The sequence below is a fragment of the Triturus cristatus genome, chromosome 3_2 (assembly GCF_964204655.1).
Source record: "Triturus cristatus chromosome 3_2, aTriCri1.1, whole genome shotgun sequence".
NCBI classification, from domain to species: Eukaryota; Metazoa; Chordata; class Amphibia; order Caudata; family Salamandridae; genus Triturus; species Triturus cristatus.
In genome coordinates, this window is record NC_140584.1 from 1168963727 (window position 1) to 1168979627 (window position 15901).

Consider the following 15901-nt stretch of genomic DNA (forward strand, 5'->3'; position numbering starts at 1 on the left):
TTTGAATTAAACACTGAACAGCCTTAACCCAGTGTGATTCAGCATTTTGACAACTCATTCTTGCAAGACATACTCTTTCAATCCACTAACCACTGCACAAATTCAAAACTGCCAATAAAGAAGCAGTCATTTTTAAAAACAAATACATATGTATTGGCATTGTGAGCTATTTGACTCATTCTTGCATTCATGCACACACCAATGCCCATATGGAAACAAGTCAGTGAATGAAAAACCACTTTCATTTAGAGAAAAACCCAGGTTTAGTGGTTTTATCACCCCCTACTTTTACTATTATTGGTAATCTATTATGAACCAAGATTGTTCAATGAGTTAACACTGCCTGCTAACATCTGTGATGATATACAGGCAACAAATTTGTTTCAGGGCGAGGCCAACTCAACATTCTATCCTTCTGGAGGCTGTAAAAACTGAGTACCATTAAACTGGGTATTAGTAACAGCTGTTATTTACCAAAACAGAAGAAGACAGGTTGTGAGCTTTTCTAAGGGATTTTAAAAGTCAGCCATCCAGTTACAATGACTTGCGTAAGAGATGTGGTCTTAGGGTTACATCACCAATTGTGGAGGAACGGCACCTGTAATGTGGCACGAAGTTCCACAGTAGGCTAAATCATGTGGTCTTGGGTATATTACTATTTTCCTGTGCTTAGCATGCCAACCGCCCACTGAACTGGTCAACCAGAAACGAGCACTATGTGACAAGTCTAGAATAAATGATGCAGTATAAAAAGATGGTGGAAGAATCCATTTTGAAACTAGGTTGCATTTAAAAAGAAAACTGATTTGTTTGCAGTACAATTATCTTCTTTGATGCAAGAATCACCTATACACAGGTTATTCATAGAAGCCATCTCTCTTGTTTCTCTCCCTCACTTTCCACATCTGCTCCAAAGAATGTCTCTTCAATCTTATGAGATACCTTTGCCGCTAGTAAGTTCTCCCACTGAGTTGAGAGGCTGCTGCAGAGATCAGTGTTTATCATACTAGTAAAAGAGGCAAATTCCTGACTCAGCCATCCATTCTCCGGAATGTGAGAACACTTGGGCTGAATATTAATAATTAATCAATCTATAATATATAATAATAATTTGGAGCAACTATGATTAAGTGCCAAATACAAGACAATATAATTTGTAGTGTGACCTACATCAGTAGGCATCATATGGCCCTCCCTTATCCACCCACATCTCAGTCATGATTTCTAGTCAGCCTTGATACCGTTTGGCAAAATTCTTACTTCCTTTAGAATCCACCATCAACCTACCCGTGAGAGGGTCAAGTACATTTCCATTTCTGAGATCCGCCGACCCACACAGGCCCGGACTCCAAACCCAAATGGAATGGAGCTGAATGGATGGGGCTTCAGGTCTGTGTCCCGCAGCCAGCGACGGGGCAGGAAGCAGTCGGGCTCCGGAAAGTTGGTTTCATCTCGAGTGAGGGCAAACTGGCAAAAGAGGAAGGCAGTCTAAGAAACCGAAGACAAAAAGTAAACCTTGTAAGAAAACCACCACAAATACCAGCATAAAAAAGAAACATTAGCTCCCTAGGTTTTTAGGGAGTAGACACGGACTGCATGGACAAGTAATGTGAACTTAACTCCCATCTCACTCCAGCAAACAAGCTGCAATAGTGAGATCCTCTGGAGTCGGAAGGACTAAGGAGCAAGATTTCAAAAAACACTTTTGCCCGAGCGACTAACCCAAACATGTTTCTGCTGATAACATGTGCACAACCACATCTTCCACAAAAGTTTCTTCAGTGTGAGATTTGCTAATAACAGAAAGACTTTCAAGATTGGTGACTTGAACTGGTAGTGGGAGGTTGTCGCCAGTCATGGTTTCTGCTTACATCTACTGCCCCTGTTATGTTTATCCTGCATTGTGTGGAATAAACCTTCATCCTGTCCAACCATGCCTGTGCCTCAGCTGTAGTGCTATATGTATTGGGACCAGAAGGTGACCTTTGACTACCAGTGTTTTAAATGACTATATGTTTTTTTACTCACTCCATCTTGAATGTACAACAATTTTGTGCACATTTAATTTGCTTTTTGATTGCATTTTGTGTCTCCTTATAGCTTCAGAGTAGGATTGTTTATCTTCTCAGCCAGAGCAAAACTGCCTTGCCTGAAACAGAACATGTGGGATGTGCAATTGAAAGCATGAGAGACAGAAATGGTTGGAATGAGCTTCCCGGTCTCAAATTATAGTGCTCAAGGCAGTGGTGTGCAAATGTGCATTATGCTGTACATTGGGAAATGAAGTTTTACCTTTTCGCTTTAACAAACCCTAACTCCATTTTGTATTCTGACTTAATCTGGCTTGAGTTCTGCACACACAAGCAGGCCCCCAGATTACTCGCGGTTATTTAGGTTGTGCATGTTCAAGATTGTTTTCCTCATTGAGGGTGTTTTTTGTACTTGTGAGATGTTTTCTACTTTTTCGGGCTTAACCAAGATAAGGGGCTGAAACATGTAGTGTGGGAGCGTGATGGGAATGCGTGAGGAATCATCGACCTTGGGAGGCTTGCAGGAGCCTGGCCAGCACCAGTAGATTTACGCGACGTAGGGGGTGTCTTTTTCGCAACTTCTCACGCATTGAGATTATTATAAAAACTGGGGCTTCATGGCTCGAAAACCGATTTCTCGTAGAGATAGTTATTTCTACATGTATTTTTGTGTGTTAAGTGACCAACCTGTGAAGTATTTCTGTTCTGTATTCAAGTACATACAGTTATTCTCCTATACATGTATTATTTGCTTGTGTTCTATTTCCTTGCAAATGTTCCATTTTTATAATCTGCTTATGTTTGGCTCCATTATTATTATTTGGCCTGTGAGTGTTCTGACTTGTATGTGTTATTATTTATATGTGTTTTATCCCATGCATTTGACTATTTTGTGAAGGTTTCATTATTAGTTGTATATATCACCACCTAATATCCAGTTAGGTAGTACTAGCCGAAAACTGAATAAAAACAGTGTGTGGAAGCCATCTTGGTTGTGGCATCCATTTTGTTAGCCATGAGATTCTTCCGTCTTCACTGTTGCTTGCCTTTCTATTCTGCTCGAGTCATCAGCTTCAGTTAACTCCTTCTATTCTAAGCTCAAGCAATGTATGAGCTCAGAGAGGCCTGTAACTGCTAGAATGCACCGGTTTGAAAATGTAACTGTCCATCATGTCTTACTGATGTAAGCAGTTCTGTTTCCCCTCCCACTGTCCTGACTAAGTGATATCCATCTGCCCATGTTGGTCTATAACTATTTCTGTGAAGAACTGAACCTTCTATTGGAGTCTCCATGCTTACTCTGCAACAAACTCAGTATAAAAGACCCATGGTCTGTATATTCAAGCCACTACCTCCTGGAACACTTGAGGGTGTTGTAAGGACGTGGTCTCACTCATTAGTGAATAAACTTGTTCTTTGAATTCGAGCTTTGGTGCAAATCTCTTCTATGTTGGTTTAAGGACCCGTGGACAGATAAGGGTGACCCCTGCACCGGTGGGCCCCTAAAAAGGCTCATTTCCACAGTTTGGCACCCGACTCATGGGGCTCTTCGGAGACGCGGCCGCCCGAAGGAGTGGTCTTGATGGAGGAATGGAATATTGCAGAGGAGGAACCCTGCATGAGGATAACCTTGTCTTTGCAGACCAAAGTGACTTTTTCCGGTTTTCCTGATCTGACCCTCCGGGTGGTAGCCGGTTCCGACTGAGATTTCCTTTGGCGCACGTTTTAGGTCAACCAAGAGATTGGCAGTTGGGGGCTGGAGACTTTTGTTTGGTAAGGTCGCTGAAGCGGCACTCTTGATTTCAGATTTGCTTGCCAAGATTCTGGTTTTGTTTGTTTGTTTATTTATTGCAATAAATAAAGGTAGGTAATGTGGGGATTTATCTCCTTATGATGTTTGTTTGAATGGGTATACTTGGAAGAACATGCCTGCATTTAGTAAAATTCATAAGTGGTCATACGGTGAGCTCTTGAGTGTTCCGCCAGGCCAATTGGTAATTCGGTCTCTTCTTGCAAAGGCTTGGGGGTTTTACCCTATCTTGTTTTAAGTGGGTCTGCGGACCCCTGTAATAGGCATGCCTTCTGGAATAAGTATGATTTGGTAAAGACACAGAGTATTTGCGAACACTCTGCCAGACCAACTGGTAATTCGCCTTATTTTGGAAAAGGTCTGGGGCTAGAGCCCGTCTTCTTGAACATTAAACCGTCTCTGGGCTGTTTTACTTGTCTTGGTGCAGTCTCTGGACTGCTTTTGAGAGCTCATTTGTTTGTAAATATGATTTACAATTGGTTTGGTTTGAGTACAGTCTGTGGACTGCCTTTTGTTTTAGTCCCGGTGTTGATTTGTGGTTTGATTGTGTGTTTGAATGTCTATGAGGTTTGTGGACTGACACCGGTGGTGATGCTTGTGAAGTACTTGTTTGAGTGAATAGCGACTGTGTTCTTTGTGTAAGGATGGCTTGCCTCAGCAAGCTGTGTTGTGTGTTATGAGTTTGTGGCCCCTTCTTGAAAATGTCTGGAATGAGCTCAATTTGGTTTGTTGTCATCATTGTGTTCTGCAGAGGCCATTGGAAGAATTACACTTTAAATTTGAATAAATAATAATGAATAAATAAAAATATGGTTTGATCAGAAATACTAGTAACAATGTACATTCGTTTTTACATAGGAAAAGTGCAACTTTTGAAAAATGTAAAGAAGAATGTGCGTTTAAATTAAACAGTGCAGTGTATTTCTGTGCTTAGAAAGACATGTATTTTAAAAGTGCATGTAGGAATGTGCTCTCTTTCTCTATGAAAAAGAAGGGGGGAGAGACCAGAGCGGACGAAGGAGGGTTTATTTCTGGCAGGTTCGCTCTGGCACTTTGACCTTGGTAGACATTGCGAAGGAGGGGGCTAGAGTGTAGAGAGAGAGGGGAGGCTCTGCTTATTATTTTTGGCAAAAGACCAGACAGGTTCTATGAAGCCATACGAGAGAAGGATGGGCAGCAGCGTCTGTGGGCCATGTGCAGCTCCTGACACAGAGAGCAGCTTTGCCATGCATGCAGAATAATGGTTTCAATTTAAGGTTGCTGTGCCAGGGCCAGATGAGGAGGCAATAAAATAAAGTTTGCATTAATGCGCCATCATGTCAAACAGCACAATAAGCTAAAGGAATGGCAGTTTGTCATTGGATTAATGTTTTCTAGTCAGCTCAATGTGGTTGTACAGCAAGATTTACAAAGTGGTACAGTCCAATAGAATTGGACATGGCCTCTTTGGTGTGATTTCCCCTAGTTATTTACCTCTTACAAGTCTGTTCATGCCCAGCTGCCAAAGGGGGTAAGTATTGTCGACAGGAGGTCATCTGGTTAGGTTACCAACTGTTGAAGGGGGTAGGAGACTAGTTCCTGGGCAAATTAAGGGTAAGCAAAATTAAGTAACAAGCTGTGTTTTTTTTGCTTGGTATATGTATTATTGTGTCCTTTTTTCTTGGTTTATGTGCCTATTATGTGTATTATTGTGAGCTATTCTGCGTGGAATGTACGCAGGGCAGCTTGTTGTGTACTCTCTCTCGAGCCTGTCTGAGCTGTCTAGGAATGGCCATGAGACAATCGGTTGGGCTCGCTTTAGTCATTCAATTCACAGGATGCTGTGAATATGTTTTTGAATAAATAGAGACAAAGCACCTCACCAGTGCACGTCTAATTGGCTATTAAGTAATACTGTTTCAACAAATTGTTAGAATTAACAAAATGAATTAATAAATACGCCATGTTACTACCCCTCCTTTCTGTAAACTGGTGGAATTGGATAAGGATGAAAGGATGGGTAGAATAGACTGATGTTCCCTTATTTGACCTTTAAGGGGGAACTATATATTGGTGGTTTTTGTTCAAAATTCCCAGGTGGCAACACCATTATTGTTGATGTTATTGCAGCACTACGTAAGTCGCAGAGGCATCACGAGTCCCTCATCAGTTAGTCTATGTAATCGAGCTGACAGCCCTTGCTAAAACTGATGAATAGGTTTCTCCCCTGAATAGGATGTTACATGGCCCTGAATATGATATTACTTGGCCCGGATCGTGAAAAGTATGATGCATATGGTTCACAATGCTAGGAAAGATGCCCAGATGCCCTTAACACACATTTTAAGAACAAAATGTTCTTTGCTTGTTTTCTTGTCTGCCACAAAGATCTGCTGGAAAATTCATGTACCTATTAGGTTATGTTTAATTTATCAGTTATTCATGTAAAATGGATCTCTGATACATTCACAGTTTTAGAGTTTCCCGCTACACCTATAAGCGCAAAACATGGTTGTTCTTATGCAAGGAAAATAATTTTAGAGGTGTCTGCAGTTTTGCACAATAGTGAAGGTTCACAAAGTAGAAGATGTATCATGATTTCTATGACTTTTAAGTACAAGTTTGTTAAAAGAATAGTTGTTTTGAAATTCTTCAGAAGAATAATATAAGGGTGTTTCTGAAATTGAATATCCTCTTTTTATTGAGTATTTGTATGTTGTGTCTAAAGATTTCCATGCTGCTCCCTAACAGATATCTGCTGCCCTACAACCATTGCCAGAGAGGCCAGGATATCAAGTGAATGCAAGTCTGCACCTTTGTTTGCTGATAAGGAGGTGCCTGGGCACACTAGGTACAATCTGCGGCCCCGACGAAAGAGCAGTGCGCCAGCAGGGCAACACAGGAGTTAGGGAAGGACTAGAGTTAAGGGTACTGGTGCTGTGTCTTTGGTGCCTGTTAGATTAGACTGAAAAATGGCCTGATGCCCTGCCCTTAGCACTGGTCTCCATTAGATCCATACCCCATACTCGATCTGGCCTTACACCTTATGAGGTGGTTTTTGTCATACCCATGAATATTTGGGGGGTCCCAAAGCCACGCCCTATACATGATGAGTGACTACTTGTCACAGTTGACTGACAGCTTGCTTTCTATTCATCAACAGGTCCGAGAAGCTCTTCCTGACAGGTCGCAAGGTGATGGTCATGATCTGCGACCAGGTGATGGTGAAGGTGTTCCAGCGGTCGATCAGCCTGGAACCTCGGTGGCGGGGTCCTGAGCAAGTTCTTCTGGCGACCAGAACTGCAGTCTAAGCGACCAGTCGGAAGAACTGGGTCCATTCTACCCACTGCAAGAGGGTGCCGTCCGCCTTGGTGGAACCTGCTGCGCTGCAAGATCAGCGCGATATCCTGGACACCAAGAGAGGCCGAGCTGCGTCACCTGAAGGATCTGAGGAAGTCTTCCCGGACCACACGATTCCTGGTACATCTCGATATCAGCTGCAACCCCGGAAGAAAGACACTTCGTTGCTGAAAAAGACTGTTTGAGCCACTGTCCTGGGTTAGTGAAAGTTTGAGTAGCAAAGGGGGGCGGACTCTTTTAGCGATACTCGTCTCAACCTCAGTGAAGAAACCAACGGCAGCCCAGGACCTTAGGGCACCATCTGTTTTTCAACGTCGAGAGGAATATGCCTACAGAGAAGAAATCAACTGCTGCAAGGGTCTGTGATCGAAAGACAATGTTCATTATTGGACTCACTTCAATTCTTGTTCTGATCGCTATAATAACATGGGTTGTAGAGGGAGTAGCTCCTGCTCGAAATCTATTGACTGCTACTACTCTTGTCCCTATTGAACACCACTACTTCACTCTTCCTTATTATGAGAAGAAGCACCGAATGTCCTATCTCAACAATATGTTCATTCAAATGTTGCATCACACCCACAATGCTACGAACACTACCAACTGTCGGGTGTGTAGAATGATGCCAGCCAACCAGAAAAAGGGAGGAACACCTTTTATTCCTCTGCCGTTTTCACATAATGGCTTCTGCAGAGCCTGGTTCACACGGTTATGGGCGTCTCAAAGTGCTAATATTACTGACACTGGTGTAGGAGAACTTAATGCTAAGCTAAATAAAGTCTGCTATCCTGATGAAGAAGGAGAACCAAAAGTCAAAGGAACTGTATGGGAAATGGAGGACTACCGCCGAGGAAATTCCTCCACACACTATGTTTTCCCTAACACTCGAACTGCCAAGGGTAATGGACCTCCTGTTACAGCTGTTAGTAGAGCTCGAGCAGACCTTTGTGTTAACAGTATTGGCAGTATTCCTGTGGGGAAAAGTGATTGTACTCTGGTGTTAAATATTACTGGAGCAAACAATAGCAGTTTTTTGTCATTACACAACACCTATTTTATTTGTGGAAACAAGGGATATTACCTTCAACCTATTGGTTGGTTGGGTACATGTTTTGTGTCCTTTTTGCTACCACCTGTGTTCTTAGCAGCTGCATCCTACCATAAAGACTATAAACTGTTTAATGACATTTCGAAGAACTGATTTAAGAGGACAATAAATCCTGATGAGGTGGATCAAACTGATACTACATTGCAGCAGTACGTTGACTTTAATTTGGGACTGTTCTTTGTTGGTGCAGCCTTAGCAGAAAGATAAGGCATTTGACGCATGTTGTAGAGGCTGTAACCAATCAGACAGCCATGGCACTTGGAAATATCACAGAACTACAAATTGAGAGAATTGTGGTGCTCCAATACAGGATGGTTTTGGATGTTGTATTGGCTGATCGTGGTGGAGCATGCTGCATCATGGGGAGCAGTTTTTGTGTCTACATCCCTGACCACGCCCCTTCAGTTTTTGAAGCAATTTCTAAGCTACATAAAAAAGCCACTGAAATCCATCAGGATTCAGGAACATGGACTTTGACTGGATGGATAAGGACTATTTTTACTGCTTGGGGCTGGAAGTTATTGTCAGCTCTATGCATATTTGTTGCGATACTTTTTTCCTGCACTTACGTATCCAATGTGGCCCAATGCTCTGTTCCCTTTGTGCTTCCACCAGTACCTCATGTATACCAGCTAAATGAAATGTCACAAATGCAAATGCCCGACTAGTAACAGACCAAGAAATTAGTGAGCTAATGATGATTGACGTCCATGATATCTTCCATGCTTCTCCTAAATCATAGAGATGTCTAGAGCTAATGCTAAAAGGGCCGTCTGTGGAAATCGAACATAATTGCTATTAGGATAAGCTGAAGCATCTTGATTGTGGCATCCATTTTGTGAGCCATGTGATTCTTCCGTCTTCTCTGTTGCTTGCCTTTCTATTCTCTTAAGTCATCAGCTTCAGTTAACTCCTTCTATTCTAAGCTCGAGCAATGTATGAGCTCAGAGAGGCCTGTAGCTGCTAGAACGCACCTGTTTGAAAATGTAACTGTCCATCATGTCTTACTAATGTAAGCAGTCCTGTTTCCCCTCCCACTTCGCTGGCTAAGTGATATCCATCTGCCCATGTTTGTCGATAACCATTTCTGTGAAGAACTGTACCTTCTATTTGAGTCTCCATGCTTACTCTGCAACAAACTCAGTATAAAAGATCCATGGTCTGTGTATTCAAGCCACTACCTCCTGGAACACTTGAGGGTGTTGCATGGATGTGGTCTCACTCATGAGTGAATAAACTTGTTCTTTGAATTCCAGCTTCAGTGCCAATCTCTTCTTTGTTGGTTTAAGGACCCGCGGACAGATAAGGGTGAACCCCTGCACCGCTGGACCCCTAAACAGGCTAATTTCCACAAGTGTCTCCAACGCATTCAAGCGTGATTTTTTTATTTTATTTAGAGCAGCAACAATTTCCTAAAGCGTTTCAAAGCTTCCTGCTCCTTGATCACGGGTTAGGTTACATACAGCTTCCGGATTTTTTTAAAGGAACACCACGTGTGATACAACAGTGTAATAGACATAGAAAACAAACTTTTCAGATTTGTGACTGATTTTTCATAACAATGTTGTTGCAGGATTATATTCAAAATAATTCTATTACAACAAAGTAATACTCACTTATTAACTTGCATCAACTGCTACATCTTATTCACGCACAGGCCTGCATGTGTATCGGCCCCTGAAAACCATGATGTTCATTTCATACCGCCCTAATAGACACATAACTCCTTAATATGGTTGTTGGACCTGCGATGGGCAAGCCCAGCACAAAGGGGGGTAGCTTGGCTCGAGTGACAAGGCGGTAGAAGGCTGTTGTGTTAAGCCGGCTATGACCAAATAATAACTCCCTGCACACCACATAAAAAGAAGGACACCACACCACTGTTATAGAAAAATACGTTTCGTTTATGTAAAAGTTCTCTGGGTTGGAAGAAGTTCAATTAGTTAATCACATTCACCTTTCTTACATGGGTTTGATTAGCTGTGTACTGGTTGCGTAGGAATAAATGGTTGGACTCTAATAAATAAATATACTGGATAAATATCAGGATTCAATACATTTGGAATAAATATCAGCAATGACTGGAATAAATATCAGCAAAACATCACAGTTGCATAGCAAGTTAGATACCGATCGTTTCACATAAATATCTCAGGGTCATACTGGTATCGCTGCCACCAATTAATCACTTTCAGGGTAAACACATTTAGATTGCCATTTAATGCGGAATGCGCGCTCTTACAGTTTTTGAAGTGTTCACGGGTTCGGGCTCTCTGGGCACACGATACTCGTGATAATCCTTTAGTTGCACTTAAGCATATTGCGCGTGTATCTGGAAGATAAAGACATACAATGACTACGGCAATTACACTCCGCGGCCAGCCGGTTTAATACTACTGCGGCCGGAGGAGTCTGTGCGCTTCTGTCAACGCAGGCGGGGTCTCCGAAGGCGGCTTCAGTTCACGAGTCCTCAGACCGTTGAACGGGCTGCCGGAGGGGTCAAACTACCTGCGCGCACAGTTCAAAATTGGAGCCGCACCTCAGTCCCGGAACAATGCGGCAACTTCAGGGGAAGAGACGGTCCCACCTCACTTTAGCTGCGCCGGTAAGCGCTCCAGTCAGTATGGCCCTTCTCCCAAGGGCGAAGGGGGGTTCCAGGGGCTCCGCGATCCTCCCTCAGATCTCACTCACGGGGGGGCTCCCGCCCACAACAACAGTCCCCAAGTCACTCGGGCAGGGCAGAGACAGTACTCTCGCCCAAATGAAGGCCAGCCTTTCCCCGCCCCAGCGCAGCACCTCACCTTCTGTCCACGATCAGCGCTTCGACGGCGGTGGGTTCGGAGACGTCCGAACGCCTGCCAGGAGGCACTTAAGTTGAAGGGGCCCTGTCAAGGGTCGCAGTCGCGATCTCACCACTGGGGGAGGCTCTAACTATGGCCAAAGTCTCTGAGGGGCAATTGGGCACTCGCTGGCCAGGCGCTGAAGGCGAGAGGTCACTGCTCGCGCTTCTGACTGGAACGCCAATCAGGGTCCACGCCAACAACCTCGGCTGTACTTCTGCCTGCGCTATCAGCTGCCTCAGGGGGGGGGGGGGGGGACAGGGCAGGTGTCAATCTGGTGTCAAGTCCTCTTCTCCACTTTTTCTCATCATGGCCGCCAGGGACTTGGCCTTTTATAGCCAGTGCCCTGGGGTGCCAGCACGAGCCAGAAGGTTCTAGAACCTTCCCGGGCTGTGTCAATGACATGGCCCTTCCAAGGTGTCTTTTTGGTCATTAGGAGCCACCATACTGGGCTTCCTAAGGCAGCCATTTTGTGTACTTGTAACTTCTGAGGGGATTCCTGTCAGGTTTGCAGGTTACACAAAGTGCGCCAAAACCTCCAAAGGGTCAGAGGTCAGAAGGACTCCAATGGGAGTCACTCTCATAGGGGACAATGGTGTCCACCATTTTAGGGTTGACAACCTCAGTGTGTAATGCCACCGGTTCCGTCAGGCGCCTTGTACATAGGTGCCAGGAACTTGGTGAGCAACTGAGCGTCAAGGAGCATCTAACCCCATGGGACAACACACAAAAAGGTCCTGGTAGACAAATAAAAAGCGACAAATTTTAGGAGGCACGGGGCAACAAAATAAATCATGGTGTGAGGGGACTCTCAGAAGCAGACAGGTCTAACAATGGTACACCACAACAAGGAGTTATATGCCCATGTAATTATTACTTTGTAATATTAGAATTATTTTGAATATAATCCTGCAACAACATTGTTATGTAAATATGGTCACAAATCTGCAAAGTTTGTTGTCTATGTCTATTACACTGTTGTATCACATGTGGTGTTCCTTTAAAAAGATCTGTATGTAAGCTAACCCACGATCAACAATTCAGTTTTCGGCTAGCACTACATAACTGGATATGAATCACAACTTGGTGGTGATGTTCAAGGGTTTGCTACCCCACTGCGTAGCTCACCGTGATCAAGAGGCTCGGGAATTAGCGACACAAAGAAGTTGGAATATATATGTATATCTACATTTGCATGTTGTTTTATCTGACTCATTTGACATCTGGGAAAGTCTGTTAGAGAGAGTTGCACTAAAAAAAAAACACGCTTTATTCTGAAAATGGTACGGGTGCCATTTATCTGAGAAGGAGGATCCAACACTACAAGCCCCAACGGGCCTTGAGGTTCTCAAGGCAGTCCCTCATGCTTATTCCTAAGTTTGGCCGCTCTCTGGCAAGTGGACGCTCCTTTCAGGTTTTAGCGGCACGTTTGTGGAATTATTTGCCCTTACATCTCAGACAGGTCCAGAACTTGCTGCTTTTTAGGTGACATCTAAAAACTTGGTGGTTTCAGCAATAGCACTCTGGTAGGCAAGGTCGTGGTAGGCAAGGTCGAGTTCATCTTGTTGGGGTTTCTGGTGGTTTAAGCGCCGGGACACTATGTGAGTAGCCATGCGCTTTATAAATACCTATTTTCATTTCATTTCAAAACTTTCTCTTGATGTACCTCATTTGGTGAGCGTGGAGCCACCACCCCTTTGCAGGGGCTTTCCTGGTTTATTGAATGCCTCTGCTGGGGAGTGCTGAATTCCTTTTATTTGGGAGTGTAAAGCAAAACATCAGTTCATTGGGAGACTGCACTTCGCTAGCAATTAGAGGGCCAGGAGCAGCAGGCATCCTGATCCCAAAGTAAGGACATGTCAGGGAATCTTGGAGTCTGTGTCTGGTCTGAGGCAACCATCGACTACATGTTAACAGATGTTGTCATAACACTCACCTAAATTGCACCATCCATACATAGTAGTGTTAGGGGGGAGTTTTACGTGGAAGTATACTTAAACACTTAGCGTTTTTAGCTTGGCTGTGCCATCACAGTGAAACTGATTTCTAATGTGATGTGGACATTGAAAGCGGGTACGCATCCCCCCCACTGAAGCTTGGAGTGTACAGGGAGTATGGGAGGTGTAGGTTTAAACCCTAATGAGGTTTTGAGCATGGGTTCAGAAAAGAACTGTAAGGATTTGGAGAAGCATGTAAATTGCGGTGTCTGGTTAATAATCTTGTATGGAGGTTTGGTACAAAGATTAGGACAGCCCCGGAAGCTCTTACACACTGTATATGCCCAGGAGGATACACAAAGCATAAGATTAATACCCTTGGGAATTTTTGGGGGGCATTTGAATTTCAGAGGCAAAACATATAGGTCAGTATAGGTGGCTGAACAAAGTTTTAGGTTGGCCCCACAAGGCGGGGATGGGTATCAGATTTTTACCCTCTGGTTAATCTCCCAGTGTACCCGGTAATGTGTGTTTTCAACCTGGTGGTGAGGCACACGTGAGCAGTCAGAGAGTATAGTAGTATAGTATTGTTTATTGTTTCAATTAACTAAAATTGTTTTTTTTGAGTTTAGATAAAACCTAATCATTTCATTTAACAAAACTGTTATTCATATATTTGACAATCATTTCTTTAAAACATTCTAATGGTTACTACTTTAAGAAAAGATGGGACCGCAAGATCAAGACTACAGTTTGTCTCTAGTCTTTAGCTGAGTCATTATATAGCAGAACTTTCACCTTGTGGGCAAATTTCGCTAATCTTGCTAGTTCCATTGGGATCTCTAGCTTGAAGATAAGTTTCATGGCGTCTGTTCAGGTGTGTATCCCATATTTTAAAAACAAGGGTTTCAATAAAATGCGACGTGCAGGATTCAAACGGTGACATATGCAGTCTATGTGGGCCATGGACTCCTCATGCTGATGGCACAATCTGCAAGTAGTGACTACCTCTAATGTTTTCCAATGGCTGTTGATAGTCTTTTATCGGTAGTATCATCAGTCTCACAGACAGGATTTGCTTTAAGATTGACTTGTTCAAGGCGGAATCAAGGTATGGCTGGCTCATTTTATCGTGGAAGGAACTGGCTAATAGCCTGATGTTGCTACTGGAGGACTCTAGTTCCTTCAAGTCCTCTTCCTTTGATAGCAATCTAACTTGTTTCTTTAAAATGTTTTTTAAAATTCCAGATTGATAAATAAAATCCTGCCAATTGGACATGTCAAGGTGCAATTCAGTGCAAGCAGTTAGATGGCCATTTACCCTGTCATTTTCCATGAAACTTTCCTTTAAGATTGCCTTCATTGTGTTTGGGGGGGGCAGCACAAACCCCTCGATAATAACGAACAAACGATGCCCAATGTTCATAGCGCTGTTTATTAAGCCCAAATTCAAGACGTACCAAGGTGTTCCGAGCATAGGCAGGGATGTGAAAGATCTGTTTAAATGCCCGGCAATTGGCGCGTTCCATGATGTTAATTGATGCCGCTGGAAATGCTAGTTGACCGTATGTAATTGTCGGGAGTAGCATGGCTCTTATAACCTTTCTAATGGGACCTGTTGTTGGACTACTTAGTTTGGAGTTTAGTTTGCACAGGGCGTACGTCACTGCCTTAGCTTTTGATTCAATAGATGCAGTGTCTATTGACTATGACTTCCCACTGCTCATAATCCAAACCCCTAAGTAATTGTATTTAGTTGTTGTAGCTACTTTCAGGTTACCCATTTGCCATTGTTTTTTTTGTTTGTTCGCATACTTACCGAAAATTACTACTTTTGTTTTCCCTACATTTACTCTTAGATCATTTTCATTATTATAGATGTTTAATGCAGCCAGTAATCGTTGCATACCCGTTTTGGTATGGTCCATAAGCACCATGTTGTCCGCATACTGCAGTAAAAACAGTCTGGTAGGCCCAATTTTCGGGGTAACAAATTCGCTTTGGAAGTTGTTTTGCCAAGGTCTGCAGTGAATGTAAATGTATTTGTACTTATATAGCGCACTTCTACCCAGGGGTCTCGTAGCGCTGTATTCATACCGCTGTGGAACCCTTCCTGGTTTTCCTGTGAGATGTCCACTCCTGGGCACCCCCAAGGTGAAGCCAGGCATCCTAGCGCTGTGGGGGCCGTTGTGGAGATTAAGCAAGCTATTGCCCAGAGTTGCACAGTGGGACTCATGATTAGAATAGGCACGAGGCGAGAATGATCAGGTCCGGGGAAATTGAATCCAAGAGACGCCGAGGCAGGAATTGAACCCTGGTCCCAGGCCAGACCTCTGCATCAGGGTCTGCCGCTCTAACCATTGAGCCACACTTCTCCACAGTGTAGAGATTGAAAAGCAGGGGTGCCAGTACACACCCTTGTTTTAGACCACGATCTGTGTAAATCTTTTTGGTCGCCGAGTTCATCGTTACTTTCACTCGTACCCAGGTTCCAGTGTAGAGAGCAGTAATTGCTTTCAACAGTGTAGTCGGAATCCCCCAGTCTTGTAATTTCCTCCACAGCAAATTCCTATTGACGCCATCGAATGCTGCAGAATAATCCACAAAGAATGCGAAGAGTGGGGGCTGTTTTTCCTCGATAGACTGTGCTACCAGGTAGGCAAGGGCTAAGATGTTATCTAGTGTCGAAACTCCTGGCCTAAAGCCGGACTGATATACTGGAAGAATTTCATTTTCATTCGCCCAATTTTGCAGATCTTGCAAAAGGAGATTTGCATATCCTTTTGCCTCAATATCCAAAAGGGCTATCAGCCTGTAATTGGTTGAATCGGTTGGAG

The 15901-nt window shown here is 43.5% G+C and overlaps 1 protein-coding gene across 2 annotated transcripts in view; it reads right to left on the minus strand.

Annotated features, from left to right (window-relative positions):
* Window positions 1-15901, minus strand: part of LOC146859368 (sterol 26-hydroxylase, mitochondrial-like) — a 142864-nt gene that overhangs the window by 9299 nt on the left and 117664 nt on the right. Inside the window, exon 8 of one of the 2 annotated variants that reach the window (XR_014980096.1) lies at window positions 1288-1467. The gene's annotated coding sequence lies outside the window, so the exon portion shown is untranslated. Of the gene's footprint in view, window positions 1-1287; window positions 1489-15901 lie in introns of both variants that reach the window. The other variant, XR_014980095.1, reaches the window with a different exon arrangement.